The following is a 6023-nucleotide window of genomic DNA, read 5'->3' on the forward strand; positions in this document are numbered from 1 at the left end:
TTTTAACATATACAAAACAGTTTTCAAACAAGAATTATAGTTACAATATTTAGTTCATTTACATTTTACAAAATAAGGAAAACACTCTATTATCTATCCTATCCTTATGAGTCTAAAGCTTTATATCTAATTCATCCTTTATCATAACTAAGAAAAACTATAACTATAATTATCTGTTTTCAACTCTTCAAGGACCCCAGAAAAATATAATATTACCTAAGTAAACAGGAAGTTAATTTTAAGCAACTTCCAAAACTCTAGAAATGACAGACATGTCATTGCCTGGGCAGTCACCCAAAGTTCTATAACACTGGGGCATCTATCTTCAGCCTATAGGCCTGTAGTATCCATCAAAGTTTTCCATGAAGCAGGAAATTTGAAAGAATGTTTTACCTCTATTATCTGTTTTCAAACACTTTCTTCTGTATCCTGCAGAATGTCTGGTAGACTTTTTAATGAAGCAGGAAGCTTGAAGGGCTGTCTCACCTTTAGGCAAGCTCAGCAGTCATTTTTATGTGGATCCTGTATGTCCAGTTCATACATCATACTATCAAGCAGTCCAGAAAAGATCAGTTTCTTGCTCAAATGGCTAAAAAAACTCTATAAAGAGCCTCTTTGAAGCCTATCATCCTCTGATGTAGATTGGATGTGGCCAGGAACAGATGTATCTCATTGTCATAAAAGTTCATAAGTTCTTAAAACATTTTAAATGCCATAATGTGTTATTTATTGTTATTGTGTATTTGAAAGGTTTGAAGAATACCTATCCATCTGAAATATATCTCTGTACATCTAGAAAACCTAACTAACATGGCTACAAGTTTAACTATTATAAATGACTTTATATTAATCTGTAAGTTTTAATTATACATTACATTTTTAAATGAGCTACACAAACATAATACCTTAAGCAAGAGCAGAAGTATATATACACAGTGTAACAAAGTTAAGCTTAAATTTCTATCAATAGAGCAAGATCCATACCAATGCAAAATATTTATCTCCATATCTTATCCCTCTTTAAGTAAGAACAAACATCTATAAACACTCATTTTGGGAATTTGGGAGCAGTTTTCTCCAAACTATTTCCTGCTGTTTATTGTGCCAAACATTTCTAGGGCTCACAGAGATGTCAGGAGGAGTCTTGTTCCATCAAGCCATGTTATCCTGACAGAATCCACAGTTTCTCATCTTCTGTGGAAACAAAAGCCAAACCTCTTTTCTAAAGCAACATATCCTTAGACCCAAATTTTCAAGTCAAGACACCTTTAAAATATATATGGTGGTTTATCTTAACAGCTGTACAATAAAATGCCTCTCTGTACTTAATTCATTCACAGTCAAAAATTTAAATAAAACACAGTAATATACATAATCCAAACTGTGTTTTTTCATCTTTGCATAGTTTATTTTTCTTTATATCTTTAATCTATGAAGGTCTGTACTCTTTTATATTACTTTCACTGTCTCTTTAAAGACTTTACTTCTTTTTATAACTATCCATACTCTTTTCCCTCTATCTCCAAAGCCTATGTGTAGTTTTTAAACACACTATGATCTATTCAGAGGTTTATTTTTGTCTGAATCTGTCTTTATTGTGTATCTGAAATCCTTTTCTGACAAGGAGCATTTTAAAATGGCAAGCAGTGTAGTCTCAGAGGCCCTGGATGCTGGCTCGGACTCTCTCTGCCTATGGTAGAGGTACCTTTACCACCAGCTCTGGGACTGCCAGGTAGGAGCTGAGCTCACCATCTCAATTCAAGGAAGGAGCATGCGGCACATAAAACCTTTTTATCTGAGTAAAAGCTAAATCTGCTATGCAGTACACTAGAAGGCCTGCAAATATCTCTGTGTATGGTGGCAGGAATCTGCCATGCTTTTCTGCCTGTGCATGACTAGCAAACCTGATTCAGCTGATTTCCCAGGAGCAGGTGCTGAGTGCCATGCTCTTTCCTCCTAAACCCAAGTGGGCATACAGGGACCCAGACCTAGAGTGGGCGGCAAGCCATGCTTGTTAGCCCCAGTCATTTGGGTACCATTCTGTAGGTGGAGACTGCTCATTCATTACTGGGCACCAAACCCAAATAATTATGAAGAAACTATATTAATTACAACACCGTTTGACTAATAGCTTAGGCATATTTCTAGTTAACTCTTAAATCTTAAATTAACCCATTTCTATTAATCTGTGTATTGCCATGAGGTTGTGGCCTACTGGTAAGATTCTAGCTGGTGACTGGCATCTTTATCCATAAGCACCTACCTACACGGCATCTCCCTGACTCCACCTACTCTCTCCCTATATTTATGCTTGGATTTCCCATCTGGCTTTATTCTGCCCTGCCATAGGCTGAAGCAGCTTTATTTATCAACAAATAAAGCAACACATATACAGAAGGACATCCCACATCATTAGGGTCTTAACTGGGGTCATCCTTGTGGATTCTGGAAATTTCCCTAGTGTAAGGTTTCTTGTTATCCCCACCATAGCTCCCTCACGTAATAGATCTCTTTTCCCGCTCTCCCACTCTGTCCTCCCCCATCTCAGCCATCCTGTTCCCTTATGTTCTCCTCCCCCTTTCCTTCTTCACTCCCCCTCGCCTTCCACCCTCACGTCTCCCTTCACCAAGTTCCCAATTTTCTCAGGAGTTCTTATCTACTTCCCCAAATGGCTCTCCATTGTGGTCTTTGGTCATCCCTGAAACATCATATTTAACAATGGAGTTATCAGACACACCCACTCCAGACACGGCTAATACTCTCCTAGCTGTCCATGTAAGTTTCTCAAACTTTTCTCACTCAGAAATACATACATATTTATTATTCTCCTCACATTTCATTAAACTTGCCATGTTCTTATGAGATAAGGTGTGTTTATACAGTTGAAACTTTAACAGCTTTTCTATTTTAAACTGTCTCACAAGATGCAGAACACTAATAAAAAAGAGTATGCGTGTGTGCTGATGAGTGCCTGTGTGTTTATTTATGTGTGTGAGTGTGAAAAGAAAGAGAGAGAGATAAAAACAGAGAGACATAGCCCACATGTATGAGAATAATTATGCAAGGAAAACTTATACAAGAAAGAGGAGCATTCCTTGCACTTATCAGTGCTGTGGTGCCCATCCCTGGTTGGTTTAGAAGATAGCTACCACAGAAAAGGTGTTGTGCACCATCTGTATATCTTGTTAGAATTAACTTATACTGAAGTGAGTTTTTATTCTTTTTCTCTTAATCATGGTTTCCACTTATTTTTGTATTTTTACTTTATACTTTATATTTTGGGGTTACACTCCATTCCAAGAGTGTATCAGTGTATAATGGATCCTCTAATAATTTTCCTATGGTGAACCAGATCTCAGAGATCATGAAGGCATGCTCATCCCACATTAACTAAAATTATTAATTTGTCATTTGAAACTCCTTATCAACTCATTTCTTTCTGAAATGTCTATTTGGTCTTTTGTGCATGTCTGTTACTGTGAAGATAACAAACCATGGATGATAACAGTACAATTGCCTTCTTCTAAGTGCTGACTCTTTCTTATGTTCATCTCTGTGACATCTTTCATAGGTGCTATGACTGGCTGGCTCTTACTCCTGAGGGACAACAGTGTTTTTTCATGGAACATAGGGAATAACTATTAGTTCTTATGAAACAGAGACCTCTAACATTATAACTGTCAGAACAAAAATATTTCTAGAGTATTTCAGAGAGAAAATATCTGCTTTAAACCTTTTCTGTGTCAAAGCCCTTTAGTTCATGACTGTCTATGGACCCTGTGTACTCAAAGTCAAGAAAAGTCTAAAGAAAAAGGTCTTTTCATTTGATTTCAATGTCTCTGGGTGGTTTGATCTGCATGGGTGCTGATTATGAATCTACAGCTGCCCAGAGTCATTGTGTTTCACTGAGTATATGGCTGAAGACATCTAAGGAACTTGGAGACCTGGTATCACTCTCCCAAGGTGTAGCTCTTAGTCATGATTGTTGACAATCAGAGATAATAGCAATCAGAATCTGGGGACAGCCAATGTTCACCCCATGTGCAGGCTGAGCCTCGCTGGCTCTAGCATCTCTGCTACTTTCTAGTCATGGACTTCGGCTGTTGTCTCTACAGTAAGTGCTCAAGATTATTTTTTTGAAGCCAGTGGGATAATTTAATACAGAGCAAGGGGAATCAGAACTGAATTGCCAAATCAATAAAATTAATCTGACTGTCCTGTTTTTTAGAGGTGTGTATTCACAAATGAGACATCATTTGGGATCAAGAATGGGTATTACCCACCTTCTTCTGAAGCCCCTCATATGACACTTCCATAAGAAGATCAATTTTAAACCTTTCTGGGTAGATAAGATTTTATGTTCCCAAAATCTGTCAGAAGAACAAATCATGACACTATGATCCAGGCCAGTTTTGAGATACTTTGTTAAGCAAATTTGTGGAAATTATTATGAATATGATAAGTAATTTTTAACAGTATTAGTACTCTAAACCAATGTCAGGAAATGATATCTTAAAGTTTAGTTTGGAAATCTTCATGTGACAGTTTTCTAGGAATACAGATTTCATAACATCACATAAACATATGTTATTTATGTGCCAGAATTACAAATCACAACAGTATGATCCTAATCTCTGTGTGCCTACTCACAGGCTTGTGTATATACTTATTTGTATATTTGTATTCATGTTTGTATGTGTGAGGATCACATCATTCCTAAGGCATTGTTTTACAAAGTTGCTATTTGTTTAAAACTGACTCTCATTAAAATAATGTTATAAATTCACTTGAGTCAGCAGTGCACATTTCTATTTCCTTTCTTATTTAAGGAACAGGAGACCTGAGGTATTGGCTGGGGGAAGAAATATTATTGAGATTACTCAGTTCATCCTCTGATGAGATTACTCGGTTCCCTCAAATCATAGCACTGCTCTTTGTGATATTCCTCACACTTTACATTACAGCGCTGACCTGGAACCTGTCCACTCTTGCTTTAATAAGGATGGATTCCCAGCTGCACACACCCATGTGTTTCTTCCTCAGAAATTCATCTTTTGTAGACATATGCTGTATCAACTCTACAGTCCCAAATATGCTGTTCAATTTCTTCCAGGAAAAGCAAATGATCAGCTTTATGGGCTGCATTGTTCAATACTTTATCTTTTCCACTACGGGACTGAGCGAATCTTGCCTCATGACAGCCATGGCCTATGACAGATATGCTGCCATTTGTCACCCACCCTATGTTCTCACATGGTGATAGGAAGCTACACAGCAGGGCTCATAAGTTTTTTTTTATCTCAGGTATGTGCCTTGCTGCAGGTCCACTTCTGTATATCTAAAGTCACTAGACATTTCTTCTCTGACATGCCCCAGCTGTTAAATCAATCCTGCACAGACACATTCTTTGCATAGGTTTTGCTTGCTATATTAACAATGTTGTTTGGGCTTACAAATGTCTTAGCCATCATGATATCCTACAGCTATATGATCTGTCCTTTATAAAGATAAATCAGCTAAAGGCAGGTCTAAGGCATTTAACACCCGTGCGTCTCACCTGACAGCTGTTTCCCTGTTCTATAGTTCTGGAATCTTTGTCTACTTGTGTTCCTGCTCTGGTGGCTCCTCCAGTTTCGACAGATTTGCATCTGTCTTCTACACTGTGGTGATCCCCATGTTGAACCCTTTGATATATAGTCTGAGGAACCAGGAAATCAAAGATGCTGTGAAGAGGTTGCAGAAAAAGACAATCTTTAGTCAAGGTCAAAGATAAGAAGATTTCAACCTAATACCACGTCAGAGTTACTGTTATCTGCTATCACGCACATTACTGGAACACTCCAAAGTCTCTGAAACTTTGGATAAGACATCTTTGAAGCAGACAACGTACTAATACCAACCAGCAATTGATTTGATGCCGTGAAACCACATTGTATTTAGGACCAGTTTGGTCATAATGTCCTTGTTACAAAAGACCATCGTCTCATCTTTAATTATTCTATCTATAGGCATTTGAGTAGTAT

General features: G+C 37.6%; 1 pseudogene; it reads left to right on the plus strand.

Annotated features, from left to right (window-relative positions):
- The first annotated feature begins 1667 nt into the window (after nt 1–1667).
- On the plus strand, nt 1668–5773 carry LOC102000027 (annotated as a pseudogene).
- Nucleotides 5774–6023: the final 250 nt, after the last annotated feature.

This window comes from Microtus ochrogaster, unplaced genomic scaffold (genome assembly GCF_000317375.1).
Source record: "Microtus ochrogaster isolate Prairie Vole_2 unplaced genomic scaffold, MicOch1.0 UNK56, whole genome shotgun sequence".
Classification (NCBI taxonomy): domain Eukaryota; kingdom Metazoa; phylum Chordata; class Mammalia; order Rodentia; family Cricetidae; genus Microtus; species Microtus ochrogaster.